This window comes from Lissotriton helveticus, chromosome 5_1, assembly GCF_964261635.1.
Source record: "Lissotriton helveticus chromosome 5_1, aLisHel1.1, whole genome shotgun sequence".
Classification (NCBI taxonomy): domain Eukaryota; kingdom Metazoa; phylum Chordata; class Amphibia; order Caudata; family Salamandridae; genus Lissotriton; species Lissotriton helveticus.
The window spans coordinates 1,780,148,010-1,780,169,523 of NC_136065.1; positions in this window are offsets into that span (position 1 = coordinate 1,780,148,010).

Sequence of the window (21,514 nt, forward strand, 5' to 3'; positions counted from 1 at the left end):
GCATGTAATCACAAACACGTAACAAGCATTGGCAATGACAATAGATCTGGTTTATGAATGCACGCACTTTTTGTGTCATTAACAGGTTACAGGCAGTCTGTTTCTAATCTCTACACTCATGCATTCATTCATTCATCTATCCACTTACTCATTTTTGCCATCACCCTCTGACACAACAATAAAAGACACACCAACTCAACAATGTATGCAAGATAAATTAAAAGGACACCAATACAAACAAAAATTTGCAATGCAATAGTTATTGCATTTATGCGAGTTTGAGCTATTGACTTTGCAAATGACAATGCCTTTTATTCTTGTCTTAGTTTTTAAAACATAAATAAAAGTCATTGTCATTTACAACGCCAATAGCTTAAACTCGCGTAAATGTGAGCCCTATTGCATTGCAAATGCTTGTTTCTTTTTGCACCCATTATAATCAATGGGGTGACCCAAACTAGTCCACGGACCTGGGTATAGATAGTTATAAAAAACAGTGGTTCTAGACCAATTAGAAATGTATCTATTCAAGGTGATAATCATTGAGCCTATTCAGAGCTTACTACGTGTCAGCTCATATACGTATATAAATCGTAAAATTCTTTAACAAACATGAAGTGCAGCACAACAATGATTATTATTATCAAGTATTTACTGAAAAAAATAGGGACTGATGTTAAACAAACCTCTGAGGGTCATAAAGGAGAAATGGATTATAGAAACGAGTGGAAAGAAGTGCTAAAAAATAAGGAGGAGTCAAGAGGACTCGAAGTTTGTCAAGCAGAAGATGGAGAGCATATATTTACATAAATTTACAAAAACTAATAATAAATATACAGTTCAATTAAAACTAGCCATGTTAGAAAACAGTGATTTGTAAATTATTTATTTTTGCAAACAAAAGTAAATTGTTCTTGACAGGGACAAGGGTGGTGGGAGCAATGGTCCAGGTGCGCGAAGGGAATAGCGTCAACGTTTCGATCCAACTATCGGCCAGAGAAGGAAATTAATGCCTCAGCCATACAGATCTTCCTCAGGACAGGGGAAGGGGTGAAATGACCTTTGTAAATTACCTCCACACTGAATGGGTCCAGAGTTTATGTCAACAGTTTCTGAACAAAGCTCGTGGGGATTCAAGGTGGTGGCGCTAGTACAATCCAAACATGATGGTATCATACAGCCCGTAATACGTGGCCAGCGGTTTACTTCGGCGATATGACAGTTAATTACGGCAGACCAACACAGCTAAAACAGTCTGGTCGGGAGAGTAGTGCTTCTCATTGCTTAACTCCAATGCATGGAGTTAAGCAGTGAGAAGCACTACTCTCCCGACCAGACTGTTTTAGCTGTGTCGGTCTGACGTAATTAATTGCAATAAAACGTTTCACTGGAGACCAATGCAAACTATTTAGCAGCACACCATAGAACTTCAGGAGCTCTTGACCTGCCTCGTGCGTGGTATGAGTGAGCTAGACAAGCTGGTTGCATTCTGGTACTTGTAGTTTTTACACATTATACATACAGGAATTCAAGCACTCAAAGGGAAATAAAAAAAGGCAAAGCTTCTCCCATAAGATGGTGATGACAAAAGGCGTTGAGATCTGCAACATACATACTGAACATTAAAGTACTACCGTAGTAAGTATATATTTACCTTACTCTGTGCTCCGGTGCTGGTCGGCTGTACACGGGGCATTGGTGCCCAGGGCCCCCCACTGGTGGCTTGTTGCAGACAGGCTCCATCTTTGGTGTAGAAAGAGTTTGGTGGGCAGGGATGCGGAATCAGGGCGGTGCAATACTCTGCCGCTATAGCTCTCCCTCTTTCTCTCTGAACCTCTCGGCCTCTCCTTGGACGCCTTTTATAACCATCTGGGAGTGATGGCCGGTAAAAGTGCCTGCCTTTTACCACAAAAGAACCAAGTGTCGTGTGACGTGCCTGGCTCTAGCCCCTTCAGTGCCCCTCACGCAGAATAAAACAGCAAATTAATTAAATAACCAAGCACGGTCGCTATAGTGAGCGGCCAGCGCTACTAATTAATTAAATAAACAAGTGCAGCCCAGGGCCTGACTGGCCGTAGTGAGCACCGGGCATTTCCCCGGTGGGCCGCCAGGGTGGGGGACGGTTGTGGGCCGCTGGGGGCCGTATTTGTTATAGGGGCCCGGCAATATTGGCCCCCTGCAACAAAATCGTCCGAAACCGGCCCTAGTAAACAGCTCGGCTGCACCCCCCCTCCATCCCCCAGGGGGGCTGGCCAAGCAGTTTGCCAGCGCCGGTTTCGGTTCACAGTCCAGCCCTGGCGCAGCCGATAAAGTGAAAGCAGACTACGATGTAAATAAATAAAAAAATAAACAAAATAGTGCTGGTAGCCATGATAAAGCAGACCGTGTAGCATGACCAGTAAAAGGTCTAGTCCTTATGGGCGGTAACAAATGGAGACAAGGCGGTACCAAGGAGAGACTAAAAAGCCAATTTACCAATCAGAAGCCAGCTTTTAAGAAGTACAATCACACAAAGCCAATGACAAATATGGGTGGAGAGTGGACAAGGCTTCCACAGCATAATCTACTACAGCATGCGTGCTGCCGCTGACTTGACCTAAAAAAAGAAAACATATTGTATTTCAGTGAGTTATTGCTGATCATTGCCATCTGCTGGATCTGCTGGTCATGAGTTGGGATCCCAGTTTGTGCACCACAGACTTCTCCTCAGAGGTTGATAAAATTAGGCTAATTCAATTAAGAGATTATACCATTTGTTAGAAGCAATTAAAAGTGGCATAAGTTCAATAAGAAGTGATATGTAATAAGTCCTGCTTCCTTTTTCCTTGCCAGAAGAATGGCCCAGTGAGATGCATGTGCACAGTTGAAACATTCAAACATTTACAGATCCACAGATCTTGTTTCAAAATTCTGCTGGCCTACTATCCAGGGTCCACGGTCAGTAAAAAGAGCTCATTCATTTGGGTAATATTCACACCAGGTATTAAGCACTTGTAAAAGTGCACAATGCAATGCTATAAAAATAAGTTGTTATTATCAATTGTACTATATGCCTTTGAGCTCGCTCTTTTAAGGCTGGGCAATTGTAGAAAACTCTGAAGCAATTTCTCAGGCAAATACCTTTTAAGTGCATCCTAAATTCCTGATAAATCAACAGCTCGAAGTATCCACCTCACCAAACCACTCTGTCAGTTACTGGTACTTGATTGAGTGCAATAGCAGAGGGTACTGCAAGTTATGGCCCAATCACACTTAGGCTGCCCTTCAGGACTAAGCCCGGTGGAATATTTGTTAGACCAGCATAATCTCACATAATATTCAACATTTTGCATTGTGGAACTGATGCACAAGGCCTCATAGTATGCCATTATGCCATGTTGCATAAACAAGATTAATGTTCGTAAAATCTGATCGCAGGAGTATAGGACCACAACAACCAACAGTAGCCCGAGAAGCAGTTCTTTAATGTGGCCACTGCTAAAATTAAATAGGAAATTCATTTGCAGTTGATTTCTTACCCAAAGACAGCACTTAGTAATTCTTTTTAGCACGTAATGCATTTTTTAAATTCTGTTTGTTGTTTCTAGAGGCAATTCCATAAAGAGTGAAGGGACTGTACGTCTGTATCCGCGTAATCTTTCTGAAGCCCTGGAGACTCCTCCCTATTCTTTTTGCATAACTTGGTAATTTTTAATTTTATATTATCGTGGAAAAGAATTACTCATCCTTAGTCTGCAATTTCTGCTTCAACATCAAGTGATTGAATTGTACTTTGTGTGTGAGGGGGGGGGGGTAAAAATCAAGTAAGGTTGGAAGAAAACTTTGCATAATGTTTGTTGTTTGAGGGAGGGCAGGAGGCATTACTATTTGTTCGTTTTTTTCATTTTGTTTGTTGCTGGGTGGCCTGGAGAGTAGATGAGTAGGAGTTGTACGCTGGGCAACGCAAGTTTGTTTAAAGCACATAAGGGCAAATGACATTTTGAGAAAGAAACCCTCTGTTCTAGTGACCCAATTTCTTCACGAGCCCACTGGGTGTTGACTGAATGTTTGTCAAATGAGAGGAGATTTTGTATGTGAGTGTACAATACTTTGTCTCCCTCCACAAGATCGGTTAAAAGAAATAATAACTGAAGAGAACCCTATCCCATTTCACTTTTCCTTCTTACCTCCTTCCAAGGAATGATCTGCGGGCACTATGCCTCCCGACTTTGCCCTTTACCCGAGTGTGAGTGGATTATAAGGAATGACTATCGAGTCCGTACAATCTAAACATAGTGAGCCCCCACCAAAAGGAACTCCTGTCCATACTATGTACCAGCAATATGGTAAGTGCATGTGCAAATATTTACGAGACTGGGTGAGGACAGGAAGAAGAAGTACCTTAAAGAACATAGTACCTTTGACGTATAAAGATTATCTCATTTAAAGCCCAGTGCAAGCCTGAGGGTGAGGGAAACTCTTGGCCACTTCCTAACCAATAGGGTAGTAAATGTTCCCAGGTGTGAACTTACCCATTGTTGCAGCACTTCCTATTTGCTTTACTTTAAACTATCCCACAGTGCACCTCTCTACCTAAGTCCAACATAGAAGAACCTTCTTACACTGGTAAGAGCTCCTTGTGCCCACCCAAAGGTGTGGCTATGATAATGGACAAACTCATTATCATACCACACCTCTGGATGGGACCGTTCTTAGGGGACCTAAAATCTGTGGAAATACCACGCAAAAGATGGTCGGCTACAACATGTTCATTTGCACATTTCTGCAAAGCATAACCTCGCTTTCAAACCTAGCATCTGGAAGCGGGATTTGAGGAGAATAATGAGTTGAGAATTTTATGTATGAACGATATTCTCTCATCAAGGACATTCTACGCTTCTGAAGGCAGAAGATCCTATGCCCGGTTTTATTTGATAGGTTTTTGCTGTAACACGTGTCTGTAATGTATTTAAGTTCCAAAGACATATTGAGAGAAAGCCTATTTAAACTGTCCTAAAATGCATGTAGGTTATCATTATGCTGGAAGCTGATCTGGCCCATTGAAATGGCAATTGTTTATTAATTATTCAGCTGCGCTGCTGCAATTTTGCATTAGGGACAAGTTAGACATTAGGTTTCCAGACATGTTTTATTTTTACCAATATGTTCTCTTCCCTTTAATTTAATTAATATAATAATCATTTGAAATGCTTTCTTCCAATTAGCTTGTCATTTCAAGAAGATCAAATTTAAATTAATTTAATTCAATAATTTCTACTTGTTTGGAGTGTAATGTTCCAACAGCCTTCCAGTCCACTCCAGTGCGTCATTGAATTCACACTGTTGTCTCATTGACTAGAGCCAAAGGCGGTCCTTTGGAATGGCTGAGTTGCAATGTCATATTCATTCAGCGTTGGGTGTGTAAGATTGCCATTGGAGAGGCAAGGCTGCATACCATGGCTGTTACTATTCCATTAGTGCAAAGGCAAGGATTTCTCCACAAAACCAGTAGGTTAAGCGTGTTTAATAGATTGCATTAATCTAAGTGTAAGACACAACTAAATATATCTACCGAATATATGTTAGATTTTTTAGCAAAGAGATTTATTATGATTCAATTTTCCAATCTCATTTTCTCATATGCAGGTTCTCATTGGTTAATAGATCATATGAATTACATTTGCTTGTCATCCAAGAATGGTAAAGTGATGCCAAGAATGGGTGGTTGTACAGTGCCTTCCCCTATGTACATGTTATGGGCATAGGTTCCGGGATTCTCTAGCACCTGTTCAAGGAATCTGTGAGGTTTATCCTTCCAGCTCTGTACATCTTTACTTCCTTTCTTTTGCTATGCTGCGGGCTCTGAAACCCCCTCTCAAAAGAGTTACCTTTCTCTATGTGCTAGTCTAGCGCCTCTTTTCAATAGCGCCTAACTAGTGGGTGAAGTCATCTGTTGGCTCGGGAGAATCAGTTCCATTCGGGCCTCATGTCTCTCCCAGTCGGGATCTAGGTGGATGGTGTCTAAAATACACCAGGAGGCAGTAGCAGTCTGGGCAGTCTCTGTCTGTCCAGTAGAGAGTCCCATTGTGCAAGTATAAGATACATGAAAGTATGAGGCCAATTTTCTTTCATTTTTCGTTTCGCTTTTTCCTGCACGTACTTCTTTGACCTGAACATAGTTGTTACAGACAGTGGCATGACATGCTCGGGCTCCAAAATTCTATTTTGCCCGGAGTGCCGAAAATCTTTGCACCGTTCAATTTCCAGACCCTGGTTTCCCCACTCAGGGCACTAGGCCGGCTGGAGTTTTCTCAACATCAACGAGAACAGTGCTCAAGAAGGAGACTCGAGGAGGGTATTGGGCTTGACGGGTGTTTGCGTCTTCATGCATGCTGTTTGACGGTGAGATGATGTGGAACTGTTGTGGAACTTTTTTCAAAGGACAAACCTGATTGGACAAGCATTTTCACCAGCCGCTCCCTTCATGCCAGCTCTCACAGAGTGACGGGGGACAGTGGCGTAATGAACTGCGGGGAGCACGCGCTCCCCGGGGCCGGCCGGCAGGAGGCCAAGGACGGTGTTCAGGGAGCGGCTTTTCCAACAAAAGCTCCGAGGGCACCGACCTCTTCAGCTCCAGCGTTCGCATTAAAATAATTACGGGATTTCCTAGCCGTGGCCTATTATGTGTACTCTGTGGAGATTAATTGTACTGGGCGAGGGCGGGAAAACGCAGCAGGCGTCTGGCGTTGTTTCCACAACAAGACACGTGTGTTCTCCGTGCCGCGGTCACAGCTCCTCTCTGCTGATGCACCCTCTGCCGCTGCTTGTCTCCCACTCTAGTGCAAGGTGCGGGGCGCTGGGTCTGAGCTATTAAGAGTGGGGGGTTAGTAGTGCTCAGGTCCTGGGTTTTGGGTGAAGTTGTAAAGGTTGAGTCAGGTGCAGTATATTATAGTAATTATTACTCGCACAATACACTTCAGCGTGGTCGATTACAAAGAAACGCTTTCATAAATACTTACTAAAAAAAGTTCTCTAATATGATAAAGAATAGTGAACGTCTGATTGTTCTTGCACCTTTCCGGTCAAGAGCTATTGAAGAAACTAGCTTTAGGAACTGGCTCCATGGCCCCCTGTCATGTGGGTACACTGCAGTGACGTAATGTTATCCAAAGAGCGTTCAGCACCATGGATAGCTCTTGCGCTGTCCTGATCTCTGAGGGTTTTCAGTATGACGGTGCGGCGGTGACCCGAGGGCAAGGCAGCTCATTATTATGGGGAGGCGCATTCTACTGGCACGATCCAAGGTCGAACTGGCCAAATGCAGGGCTTTAAGTGGGATGAAAAAACTGGAGGGTCTCTCAAAGGGTCGTGGCCAATGTAATTAAGGGCGGGGCTCAAAAACTCTTAAACTAAAAAATCTGTGCTTAGCATAGTGTGCCACCTGACTTGTATTTTGCTGTTTCTGTCATTGCATCTAGATATATGATACAACAAGTAGTATCATACCTACCACAAGTCAGGACTACTGGCTTTGTCAATGGTTGTTGGTTGCATTAGATAAATAAGCAGCATATATGGCTTGTTGTATATAATATTGAAAAGCTTCCGCTTAGAGCCCAGGACAGTGTGGCAAAGCTCCCGAGTTTCAAAAAGGGAAGGGAAATCCAGAGAGAAAATTACTATCTTTAAAGGATTTCCCTTCCCCAACAACCCTCACCTGACATGATGCATGCCGTAACTTCTCCACTAGTGAGAAGTTGGCAGTGTGAGCACGCTCACCTCGATGTGCCTGCTGTCACTGCAGTCCAGAAAAAAAGGCCCTGCCTGTGCCAGGGCACAACACAGAGCCTGCTAGAGACCCGTTTTGAGGCCCCCTTTAAAAAACTGCTGGTGCTCAGACCCGGTGAGACCCAGCCCACTTAAAGCCCTGCCTGAAGGGCAATCAGACAGTGCCCGAAGGGCTGGTCTGACAAGTCAGTGTGTGGGCTGATTTTTGGCCGTTTGTGAGCCTGTTTTATAATCTGCTGGTTGGTTTTTCTGTTATATTCCTGACACTAAAACAAACATTGTGCCTTTTGCAATCTCAAATCCATGCTGTCTTCCTTACCTAGCAAAACACTTACACAGTGTGTCTTTTACAAGGTTAGACCTACTCCAATTTGCAAACATGGTGCGATTTTTTAGATATTTAATTCAATAACGGGGCCACTATTTTGATACCCGTGTCTATTTTCTGTCCCAGTCTGACTCTGGAACAGTCTGTATGGTACCTCAGCGCATAGCATTTTTTTTTAAATATTTTTTTTTATTTTAACAGTAAGACAAGAGTAGGCATTACAGATATCAGGTGTCAAACGGTAAAATGCAGAACAGGGACAGGCGGGGGAAATATACATACAGCAACCCTCATAAGGAACACATGGCCTATCGCGATTGCGCACCTTAGAAAAAGGAAACAAACAGCCTATTATACGATCCAAAACAATCCCACTCGCGCGACCCCGTCCTCAATGATACAGGATAATAAAAGCCAGTGTAGACACCCGGACAATAAAGGATCCGTGGAGAATAAACAGCCCACCTCTCGTAGAAAGGAAAAAGAAAAGACAAAAGGGCCATAGAACAAAACAAAGGCAAAATAAGAAACCCCTCCCCTAACCCCCCACCCTGCACCCCTGCAATGGCTACGGCCTAATCCCACTAGCAGCGTGCCTGTCGCCCAAGAACTACCCTAAAAGAAGGGAAAAAGAGAGAAAGTGGAGGAGGAGGAAGCGAACATAGTCCCGGTCTCCCGTACCCCACGCCAACAGCGACCACCCCGAGACGTAGGAAAACCAATATTCAGCAAAATATACAAACCAGTCGGGGGAGTATAGTCAATAACCACCCAACTCCCGTCACAGTATAGGCACAACCCTGGCATTGCATAAAGCTATTATATCAGAACTAAGCGATCAAGTTCAGCCCTGGCCAGTACGATCTTTCATAAGAGTCTTCTTAACTCGAGCCGCCATCTTGATGGAAAAGGCAAAGCGTTCATAAAAGTTCACGTCAGTGCAGTAGGATCGGATGCAGGATAAAAGTTCACGAATCGAACGAGGAAAGGTGTCCAAGAACAGCGAGTATCTCGAACAGTCACTAAGGAACTTGTTACCACACAGAAGACCGTCTATAGATGTATTAGGCGGCAGCAGAATCGAGCAGGAGACGCTGGCGATAAGCACGGGCTGGCTTGTTGTTGATTGGGGACCGCCAAGGCTCATTAAATCCGGGATCTGCACGGGGACCTCGATTCCAGACGTTCGGTGCACCGCTGGTACCACAACTAGCTGGCAACTTAACGAAGAGTCGTCCTCCGGTTCCAGGATACCGTCCACTTTCACAATCAGTGTCCGGAACACAGCGATGGTGTGCGAATGGAGCGCCCCAACGGTGGCCATAACGGCCTGCAGCGATGGCGTGCCTGCCGTCCGCTCCATCCCCTCTCAGTAGGCGACAGAGCAGGACTTGAACCCCAGAGGCCGGCCACTCCGGGGTAACAGGCCACGCAAATCTGATGTTGAACAGTGGGCGCTCCTCGTCCAGCAGAACACACCTTCGCCGTCAGTGAGGGCCCCAGCCCATCGACCCCGGGTGGGCGGCAAGGTCTTCGGGCAACGGACCCCCACCACGGCAGCCGGCGTGACACGCTGGTGTGTCCTCGGTGTAGGTCATGCACAGGATCGTCACCAAAAATCAACAATTCACGGCACACTTCGGGAGACCGGGCTCAGTCCAGATCAATTCCAACCCAGATAGGCTAGAAATCGAGGCCCCGGCTTCCACACATTGTTAGGCCGAGAATGGAAACATGGTGTATCTTCGTCAGCCGATGAGGTAGAAAACTCGGGATTGCACCTTTAGAAGCAGAAAAACTTCAGGAACAAGGAAGTCTGGTGTGAGCCCAGGATTAAAGGCAGGATAATCGAGCTGCTGGCGGAGGTCGGCGGAGCCGAGAGCTCACGCAGCCATCTTGATTGCTAGCGTAGCTCCTCCCGCATAGCATTTTTTATTTGTAAATCAAGTTAATAGGTACTGGTGGCGGCATGTTTTAATTGTTATGCAGAATGGAATGCCATGCCGTTTATGGAGAATAAGAGATACGTGAGTGTTAATATGAATAATAAAATCATTGAAAATTTACAAGAAATGGATTAGCTGACATTGTACTTGGGTAACAAAGTGAAATAAATGATATTGTTTTATTATGAGTACCTCAGTACAACACACCTATTGCGAAGTAAATGTTCAGTAGGATGCACTTGTCCAGGTCAGAAATTTCAGAAAGATAGACCTCTCTGGTTGGCTGTTTTCTGTAGGGCACATGTGTTATGTTATAATATGACATTGTTATGTTATTTTATGTTATGTTATTATGTTTATTCTACGTTATGTTATTTTATGTTATGTTTTCTATGCTGTGCTATGCTTATTTGCGCGGCGTGCATTGTCACCCACAGGGGTATCCCCGTACCTACGATTGGAGGGAAGGTCAGTCTGGTACCTATTGTAAGAGCCAGGTTTTCAGTTTCTTGTGGAACTTTAAGATGGAGATGGTGGCTCTGATGTGGAAGGGAAATTGTTCCAGGCTTTGGAGAGCAAAGTAGGAGAAGGTATGGCCTCTGGCTCTGGCTCAGCAGAAGCAGGAAATGAAGGCAAGGAAGAGGTTGGCCAAGCAAAGGTGTCCACAGTCAGAGTGTGAAGCTGGATGTGACTGTTGAGGTAAGCAAGTCGTTGGTTATGTAGTTGTTTGAAGGTGTGTGTGAGCAGCTTGAAGAAGTCTAGTTAGTGGATATGGAGCCAGAGGAGGTCCTGGAGGTGTATGAATATATGAGTGCAGTGGTAGTTTGAGAGTGAGTCTAGAGCTACTATCTGTATGAACTGGAACCTCCTGATGCATTGAGAGGTGATGCCAATGTAGAGGACATTCAAAGCAAACACAAGGGGGTCGATTCCGATTCGGGAAAAACCGGTCCAAATAGCCGTTCGGAGCGTTTTCCCCATGCGAATCATACCCTGCAACGTCCCCCGTACATATGACGAAGTACGATTCGTACCAGGAGCCGTACTCCGTACGAGTCGTACAAGACACCGTACGACTCTAATCTCCGTACGATTCTCCCTCGGAACCCGCTGTACGCGACATCTGTACAGTTCGCGGCTGGTTTTTACGACCCAGCAAGTACGATACGTGTCGGGTACGCACCGTACGACCCTTTTTCTATGGGAGCTGAAAACAGCCGTAAAAGCAGAGTTCACGCCGAAACAGGTACGGAACGGCCCCCCGGGTACGGTGCGTACCCCCCATAATCGCAGGGGTACGCAACGTACGCCTGCAATCATGGGGTGTACGAGCCATACCCCCATGGTACGATCGGTGTACGAGCCGTACCCCCATTGTACGATCGGTGTACGAGCCGTACCCCATGTACGATTGGTGTACGAGCCATACCCCCATTGTACGATCGGTGTACGAGCCATACCCCATGTACGATCGGTGTATGAGCCGTACCCCCATTGTACGATCGGTGTACAAGTCGTACCCCATGTACGATTGGTGTACGAGCCGTACCCCCAGAGCCGTACCCCATGTACGATGGGGGTACGGCTCGTACACCGATCGTACAATGGGGGTACGGCTCGTACACCGATCGTACATGGGGTACAGCTCGTACACCCATCGTACAATGGGGGTACGGCTCGTACACCGATCGTACATGGGGTACGGCTCGTACACCAATCGTACAATGGGGGTACCGCTCGTACACCGATCGTACATGGGGTACGGCTCGTACACCGATCGTACAATGGGGATACGGCTCGTACACCGATCGTACATGGGGTACGGCTCGTACACCGATCGTACAATGGGGGTACGGCTCATACACCGATCGTACAATGGGGGTACGGCTCATACACCCCATGATCGCAGGCATACGGTGCGTACCCCTGCGATCATGGGGTGTACGGACCGTACGGTGTGTATGTGTTTGTGTGTTTTCAGGACGACTCGCCCGTACCTGACGTGGACCGTACGAATCGCGTCCTCAAACCTGGTCCGGATCATACTCATCGGGTCGTACGGCATGTGTACGAGTCGTACGGTATGTGTACGAGTTGTACGGTTCACGGTTTCAGCCTTGCAATACGTACGGATCGCGATGATTCGGACGGATTCACGGAATACGGATCGTACTTCGCGACTCGGACGGACGGGTACGATTCGTACGGATAGGGCTCCGGATACAAATCGTACGGACGGTTTTTTTCCCGAATCGGAATCGACCCCAAGGAGATGATGGACGGAGAGCTGAACATTTTCAGACACTCACCCACAGTCACAGATCTGGGTTGAATCTATCATAATTCTTTAGCTCACTGTGCCACCTCAGTTCAGACCCAGCTATATGCAAATCAGTCTTGTCCCTGTGCCTCATGGGAACAGTCCAACCCGAACTGCCAAGTCAGGTCTTCCCTGAACTGGAAACAAGCATCCTGGGACCGGTTTCTGGGTAACACCCTTCATCAACAGGGCCGGACTGGCCATAGCAGCCACCGCGTACTTTCCAGGTGGGCCGCCAGTGTGGGGGCCGGTTTTGGGCCCCTGGGGGGCCGTTTTTGTTACAGGGCTCTTTTTGCAACATAGCTGCAATATCGACCCCTGTAACAAAATCGGCCGAAACTGGCCCTGGCAAACAGCTCAGTGCAGGGTCCCTTTCAAGTGGGGTTTCCTCTGTGGTAACAATAAAGGCGGGAGCAAGGGAGGTACTTATGAAGCAGGCTCAGGGCATCCGTGTTAGAAACATTGCAATGACCTGGAAAGCCACCCTAGGGCCACACGGTGAGGGCAGTAGTATATACTAAAGGCAGATCGTGAGCTAGCCAAATGTCAAATAAAAACAATTTCCCGCCCTCTGTCTCGAACCCACCGACCTCTCGAGGTCGTGCTGTTGTATAGGGCAATCAGGCAGTGCCCAGTGGGCTGGTCTGACAGCCGGCTCTTTAGCAATGTGTGGGCCTGCTTTATTGGCTACTGGGCCTACTTTTATGTTTGATTTCCCTGAAACATTGCTTGCAGCAGGCACAAAAGCAGGCAGTCTCCCATTCCTTGAAAAAATATCTATACAGTGTCCAGGGCCGTACTGGCCGTAGCGGGCATCAATCGTTTCCCTGGAGGCTGGAAGGGTGGGGCCAGTTTTGAAGTGGGGAAGGGGGGGGGGGGGGCTTTTGTTACTGGGGGCTGGTTTTCTGGCAGTGCTGCAATATCGGCCCAAAGTAACAAAAGTAGCAGGTCTTCACACTTGCACAACCCTGGTCCGACTCAATTACCAGGGATGTTTTGGGTTCCCAGTCAGGCCCTGACAGCGTCTTTGCATGTTCAAAACTGTCTTCATTTGCAAACGTGGGTCTCTTTTTCATTAGCTATCTGGTTCACTAACGTGGGTAACTTTAATTTCTGTGTCTATTTTTGTCCCTGTCAGACTCTCCTCTCAGCAACTGGGCCCGGGGGCCTGCAAATGCAGGACTGAGGCCAATATCCGGTACCCAGAGGCCCTGCTCGCCCTGCGGGCCTCTGCGTCTCTCGCTCATAGTTTAGTCTGAAACACAGCTATGGTCTAAGGAAATACTACTGACTGTACATGTAGTGGCCGTAGGAGACACCCAATCCCTCAGCGTTGAACCCCTACAGTGCCCACTGCCAACGGAAGAGGATACAAGGAAGCCGCATGCCACGTCTCCTTCCCACAGGTGTTACATAGGCTACCCAGACCCAGTGGTAAGAGCAGGGCCATAGCAGGCACCAGGCATTTCCCCATTGGGCTGGAGGGGTGGGGGCAGTTTTGTGCCCATGGGGGCTATTTTTGTCACTGGGGGTCGGTTTTGCAGCAGGGCTGCAATATCGGACCCCTGTAACAAAAGCGGGAACGGTGCCTCTTACTAGCACCGCCCCCATGCTTCCAGTGCTAGTCGAGCAGCAATATGCCAGGGCTGGTTGCTGTTCCCAGTCCGGCCCTGTTCATCAGCCAGGCTAGCTTGAATCCAGTGGCAAAGTGAGCAAGGGACCCATGTCTGGGCATACCCTGCAAACTTAGGGCAAACAAAACAAACACAAGGAGATGATGGACAGAGCGCTATACCTTTTCAGACACTCACCCCAGTCACAGATCTGGTCTGAATCCATTATCATTCTGTAGCTCACTTCGCCACCTCAGTTCAGACCCAGCAATATGCAAATCAGTCTTGATCCTGTGCCTCATGGGAACAGTGCAGCCCGAACTGCCAAGTCAGGTCTTCCCTGAATCGGAAACAAGCATCCTGGGACCGGTTTCTGGGTAACACTCTTCATCAGCCAGGCTAGCTTGAATCCAGTGGCAAAGTGAGCAAGGGACCCACATCTGGGCATACCGTGCCAACTTATGGTGAACAAAGCAAACACAAGGAGATGATGGACGGAGCGCTGAAACTTTTCAGACACTCACCCCCAGTCATAGATATGGGTTGAATCCATCATCATTCTTTAGCTCACTTCGCCACCTCAGTTCAGACCCAGCTATATGCAAATCAGTCTTGACCCTGTGCCTCATGAGAACAGTCCAACCCGAACTGCCAAGTCAGGTCTTCCCTGAACCGGAAACAAGCATCCTGGGACTGGTTTCTGGGTAACACCCATCATCAGCCAGGCTAGCAAGAATCCAGTGGCAAAGTGAGCAAGGGACCCACGTCTGTACATACCCTGCCAACTTAGGGTGAACAAAGCAAATACAAGGAGATGATGGACAGAGCGCTGAAACTTTTCAAACACTCACCCCCAGTCACAGATCTGGGTTGAATCCATCATCATTCTTTAGCTCACTTCGCCACCTCAGTTCAGACCAAGCGAAATGCAAATCAGTCTTGACCCTCTGCCTCATGGGAACAGTCCATCCCAAACTGCCAAGTCAAGTCTTCCCTTGCGGCTGGTCAGGTGAATCTTTGAGACCTCGGACTGAGTGATATGCGGAGATCACGCCATGTTACATTGTGTGTGACGTCACACGCTGCCGGCTGCTGGCTGTCGGCAGAGCTGCTGCTGCTCGCTCGCCCTCCCCCGCTCAGCCGCCAGCTCCGGGTTGCGACCGAGAGCTAGCCAGACCACAGAGAGGGCAGAAAAGCGGGGGAAGAGGAAGCGGGCATGGCGGACACTCGCCTCTGGGTTAACGAGGGTTAAGAGGAGCTTCGGACCCCCGGAGAACAGACAACACAGTTGTCCACAGAGTATAACAGGAGGAGGGGGTGCCTGGAGGAGCTGGTTCTGCTTGCGCTGTGAGCCGCAGGGCCAGGACCAAACAGTGGTGTGGGCTCAGTGGTCTCTCCAGCCCCCACTCAGCCATTACTCATTACTCAGGACTGACAGCGCAGTGACAATCCGGCAGTGGTCGCCCGGCACCGACTCACAGCAGCAGGAGATAAGAGGCGGTGGCGTGATCGGGGCCCGAGAGCAGCGGCGCAGCTGCCGGCTGTAAAAGTGTGAGCTGGGCACTGCAGAAGCGGCCCAGCTAGGTCTGGGTCCGGCTTGCAGTGTCCCTGAAGCTCCTGCTCAGGCCGCCCTCCTCCCCACCTCACCCTGCCCTCTCTGAGGGGCACTGGGCCTTTGTGGGGGTCGCTTGGGCTCCTCACCCAACACCCCTCAGCCGGCCTTCCTGGACATCTAGGCCCCTCGTGTGCAGGGGCTACGAGTTTGAGACCGGAGGGCTCATCCGCTCGACCACATAGGGTCATGAAGCACCAAAATTAAACACTGGACACAGGCTAGATTACTGCCCAAATGCAGCAGAGCCATCCTACGAATCAGGGACAGCACTCCTTTGCACCAAAGGCACCAGAGGCAGACTGCTTGCGGACTGCTCACTATCACTACCCTGCCACCCTTGCCGTTTCCCTGCAACAACTTCTCAGGTGAAAAGTGCAGGATTTAGAAACCTTAAGAAGACACTGCAATCTGCATCTCCTTGCAACGTCATAGCCAGAGAATGAGGTCACGAAAACAAAGGCGGTCAGTTACCACTGTAATAAACAACAGGAAAAGGAAGAGCAAAATGTTGGGCGAACCTAACAAGGGCCTGGCCATGGCAGGAGCACCCAATACTACTGACTGTACCATTCTTGTGGCGATAGAAGGTGCTTCACCAGCAAAGATAACAAAAACTGGCTATCAACCCAAAATATATTCAAAATTCTCATTTGTGAAAGATGCAGGAGCTGTTTTTAATGCCAGTAATCTCGTCCCCATTGCTTACAGAGGTTTACAGAGGTTTAACCCAGGCAGAAACAGCAGCAGTGATCGTAACATCGTTAGTTGACAAGGATCAAAATACGAAGCTAGATGAGATCAGGAAAGCATGAGGCAGAAAGAGTAATGCCGCAGTTGCAAGGCAAGAGGGGGTAAGGCAGGATTGGGCTAACGGCGCACCATACAGAGAATGCAGCAGCAAGTGTGCCGACAACTGACACAGATCATGAAGGCGCCATTTTCCATATACGCAAGACTCTCCAAAGATTCAGGACCACAAGGACTTATGCACGTTGAGGATCCCGCTGGAGCCAAAAATTACAATCCTCTCTAACATGTACTCAAAGCTTTATCTGCCTGAGGATCTGAATGCTACCACGGAACGTGCGAGCTGCTCAGACAATATTCTGACCAATAGTCGAACATGTAATGGAGAAGGACCATGCCCGCCTGCCCGTGCCACCCCGTGCCAAGCTCGACCCAAGACCTTCCGGACCCGGTGGATTGGGCAGGTCAAGGGGCACACATCAAGTAAGCCAACCTTCTTCACACACAGGAGACAAGTCTTGCATGTGAATCCACCGGGCACTGTTGAAGCCTGGGGACCACATTATTTGGGTAGTTCCAGGTTGTATTAAGGTATTTGTGTCTAATGGACACTTCTTGCACGCGCGCTTTCGTACGCCGCGCTCACTAGATGTAGATTACACTTTATTAGGTCCTGAAGAATCGCTAGTTCAAAGAACAAGAAAGTGAGAAACATGTTGACCAACAAACTCTAACAAGGACACCACCACATGAACCATTAACCTCGGCGGGTGTGCCTTGTACACTGTTTTTAGCGAGGATAGGAGACCCCCAGAATAAAGTTGTCCTTCTAGGTACTCCGATTCCTTTTTTAACCACTCCATTACATCTAACAGTTCTAGCCCCACACCCGCACTTCACCAAACGGCAGTTGGAAAGAAGATCTCTGATAAAGTGCCCCTACTTTAGGGAGCCCGTTGGGTATTGCACCGCTGACCCAACGAGGAGCAGCCCATATGATGAAGCCTGACACCTGAAAGGGTGTGTGAGGGCATTAAGATCCAACATATGGATTCCCACCTATATCCTTCCTCGATATAGTGGGATCTAGTCTTTTGTGACTCCCCATGTACGCTCTATAGAGGAACAGCACAATCCCCCCCTTTTGTAGATAAGCTCTACCCAAGCTCACAACAATACTAAAGAGAAGCAAGAAGAGGGTTTAAAAGATGAAAAATTGCGAAAAATCACCATGGCTATGGAGCCATATTTGACTGATCTTCAGTCAATAACCCCATGGTGCGAAACAAATTGTGGCTCAGAGACAACAGACAACAAACAACTAGAAAACTCAAAAGCCGAAACACGCAAAGCATCATATCTTACCACAGAAGAGTGTGGAAAGCTGGTGGCCTCTTATTCACCTGAGGCACCCCTGGACAAAGACAACAAAACACAGCGAGACATGGATTATGAGGATTCCTCAACAGAGCATAATAATATATGGGCATCCCTCTTAAATACTATGCAGCTCTCAACTAAGGCAATGCAGTACCACTCAGGCAAGATGGATATTCAATTATCCCTCCTCAACTTCCTGGCGATCCACATCTCAAATATCGATGCCACACCGACAGATATGAGCAACCTCATCAAGAGAGCTCAAGCCGCCACTCAAATATTCCAACCTAGCTGCCCTTGCTTCTCTATCATAGAAAAACGATCAACTTTACCTTCACTGATGGGGGAGGTCTTCACCGATTTAAAAAAAAAAACAAGAAACACTGCAGGAACAGTAAACACCATCAGTCTAGACAGAAACACTGGAAAACCAAACCCTAGTAGGCCGGCAGCAACGACACAGCGGTACGTGGAGCAAAACCCCTCCGGCGCGGCCCATAAGAATAAGGGGCCCCTGGATCAATCTAACCTTGAAGCAAGCGCAGGCTGTATGCAAGGAGAAGTGGGGTCTACCGAGCCAGAACTCCATTAGGCAACGTATTACCCTCGAGGAGAGTCCAGGATCGGGTCTTAAATATATGTGGAGTCCATCAATAACTTACAACTTGATCCACCAGCCAGCAATGGTCAAGGCTCAAAAGGGCAGCTCTAAGGCGATGATGCAGCATGCAACGAACATCCAGGGGCGAAACTTTGCCAGAAACAGAAGAGAAAAGGGAGGAACAAGAACTCAACCATAAAGACATATTTTCAGGCTGAGGTCAAGTCCCCAATAGGAGAATTAACAGCACAGAGGGCAAGCAGGGCATCAATATACAGGCAGTCCTTGCAGATCACAAAGATCCTTCCCAACCAACTGAGGCACATGAGTGGTGAAGCGAAGAGTGATGAACGCACAGAGAGGCCATACTTGAATGAATTCATGGGAAATCAGGTTGCCGCTACCAGAAAAGGCTCTAGGAACAGAAGCACAGCGGACACATCAAACACAGTAGGGTGGGTTAAACGCTCAGTTCAGATGCTGTCAAATTCCAGGATCAATGAAGAACAACAATCCACAGGGGCTAATCACAGCAGCTACAGACAGGAGGAACCTAAGATAACTCTGTTCATTCCTGAGTACAAATCTAAAGGCCGAGGTAACATCCTGAACAGAGGTAATATCCTGCGATTATTAACCCCCATCAGTAACCTAGCAAAGTGCATTCACGCGATATGGAAAATTTGAAGACCTTAAGCATCTGTCAGAGCAAGAGATAACAAAACAACTTGGGCCATACAGGAAACAGCTGAGAAATTAAGGAAGGAGGAAAGACAACTAAATGCTTGGGGGATTTGACTAAAACGCCACAAAAAAATCGGTTACCCTTAGCCTCTGCTACGAGATTCTCAACAATTAGAAGTGCACAGTCCAAGAATAATGAACAACACAGGGAAAACCCAATCAGTGCTTAAAGGGGCTCGCAGCACAGAGTCCAACAGTTGGAGCCTAGGCAAACAGGTGATAACAACATGTCAAATGACTGCTCCTGGACAGCAGGAACCATTAACACTCGGGCCAAGAACACATGACAGGGTACGAAACACGTAAAAAAAGGCTTCCAGCTAAGACACTGCCCCTCGAACATAAATGGCCTAGGACCTAAAGTCATGGATAAAGATCTCCTGCTGTACTTTCAGCAATTTGATCTTATTTTACTGCAAGAAACCTGGTCAGCCGAACCATTTCAGTTATAAGGAAATAAGTCATATCATCTTCTGACATGTAGAAGCACCAAATTTGGGCACCTAAAAGGCCTTACAACTTGCACCTCAATTAAGAGCATAAGCACAGCTCAGGAATTGGTCATCAAAACAACAGCAACAAACTGCATTAAGGCAATTAAGCTGGACATAGCAGGCCTCAACGACAGTCGGCAATTAATGCTTGTAAATACTTACCTCCACCCTTGCAAGAAAAAAGCTGGCACGAAACTGCTGGTCACTGAGCTGATGAGGCTACTTACAGAAGAGATAACTCCGAACCTCATAGTCTTAGGTGACTTCAACATGCACCTATCAGGGCATTACGACAGAGATGAATCAGTGGAAGATCAATTTTTGGCCTGGGGGATTCCACCTCAGGAAGTCAGCAAGTGGGGTAAACAAGCCAGCCACGGAGTTTCTTAAGGAGTTAGAAAATTGGAGCTTGTTCGCTTTCCGGGAGATCGCCCGCCAGTGGCAACTTTCCACAATGCCCAAACCAACACAACAATAGATCACACCTTTACATCAATATCCCTGTTCAACAAGATAGCAGATTTCAGGATAGGTACATCTGACTACACTGACTACTTACCACGACAGCTCATATTGGATGCACACGGGACAGCCCCTACCCAGCAAGTAGGGGCCCCAGGCATGGTGTATACTGCCAACAGCAAAAGAATTAAATGTAAAACACGCAACTTAGAGATTTTCCTGGCTGAGGCAAAAATCCTGTGGGAGGAAAACAGGTTGTTGAACAAGGACGTTTTGAAATGCTGGACAAAATGTACTGAAACTCTCGGGGAGGCTAATTCAAAAGAGGAAAGGAAAGGCGCATCTGCAGGATTAAATGTCAAACAGAGGACACATACCATGCCATCCAGCATGCAGCGAAACTATCTCTCAATATCACACAGGTCTCAACTAAGGGAAATAAATTGATAAATAAATAGAACAGTACGAAACCTTTGTCAAACAGGGCCAGATTCTAACCTTCAAAAGGAACTAAGATTGTTAAAAATGAGCAAGAAGAAACTAATTTGGTCAGCAAATATTGAGATTGCAGGAACTACGTGGGCCAAACCTCTACACGAGGCAAATGCCAACAACAGCACCAGTTTCTGGTGCACAGAGAATAGCCTAGAGAACCCAAGGGTCCTCCGAATCAACTCTCACCTGACCGAAGAAGACTGGGCTAATTATCTATGGCACCATTTCAACAGCAGAGACAACAACACCACACAAGAAGCACAGGGGAGCCAAAGATCCTGGCTAGGTCAATAAAAGCAAGCTGGAAACTATACCTTCTCGATTAAACCGATTATGAACAGAGTTTCGAAAGGCAGAGCAGAGGGCGCGCCAGGACTCAATGGTATCCCTTCTATCCAGTACAAGCAAGACCCGGGTTACTGGGCAGCTGCACTACTGACACTTTTCACTCACATAATGGAAGCAGAAACAATACCAGACTCCCGGAAGGGATCAATCATTTCCCTGATACACAAGAAAGGCAGTAAAAATGAAGCGGACATTTATAGGCTTGTTGCATTAATAGATAACAATGCCAAATACTACGAGGGCCTTTTGCTGGAAAAACTTACAGACTGGGGATCAGAAAAGGCATCAATTCCAATTAACCAAACAGGTTTTCAAAAACATATGGGTCTTCAACAAAACATACTGCCCTATCGCTTCTAATTGATGCAGTCAAAAACATCAATAAACCGCTTTACGTTTGCTTCATAGACTATACATCGGACTTCGACAATATCGACAGGAATAAACTCTGGTCACAACGCTCTAAAATGAAAATCTATACAAGACTCCTGTCACAGTTGATTTGACTCCAACCTGATACATGGGTACAAATAAAGCGGGGCGCCGGCGATTGCTTATCGAAGAGAATACCCACAACTAAGGGGCTGAATCAAGGTTGCGTTTTGGCGCAGACTCTGTTTAATCTGTTCATGGCAGATCTCTCGCCAGAGTTTG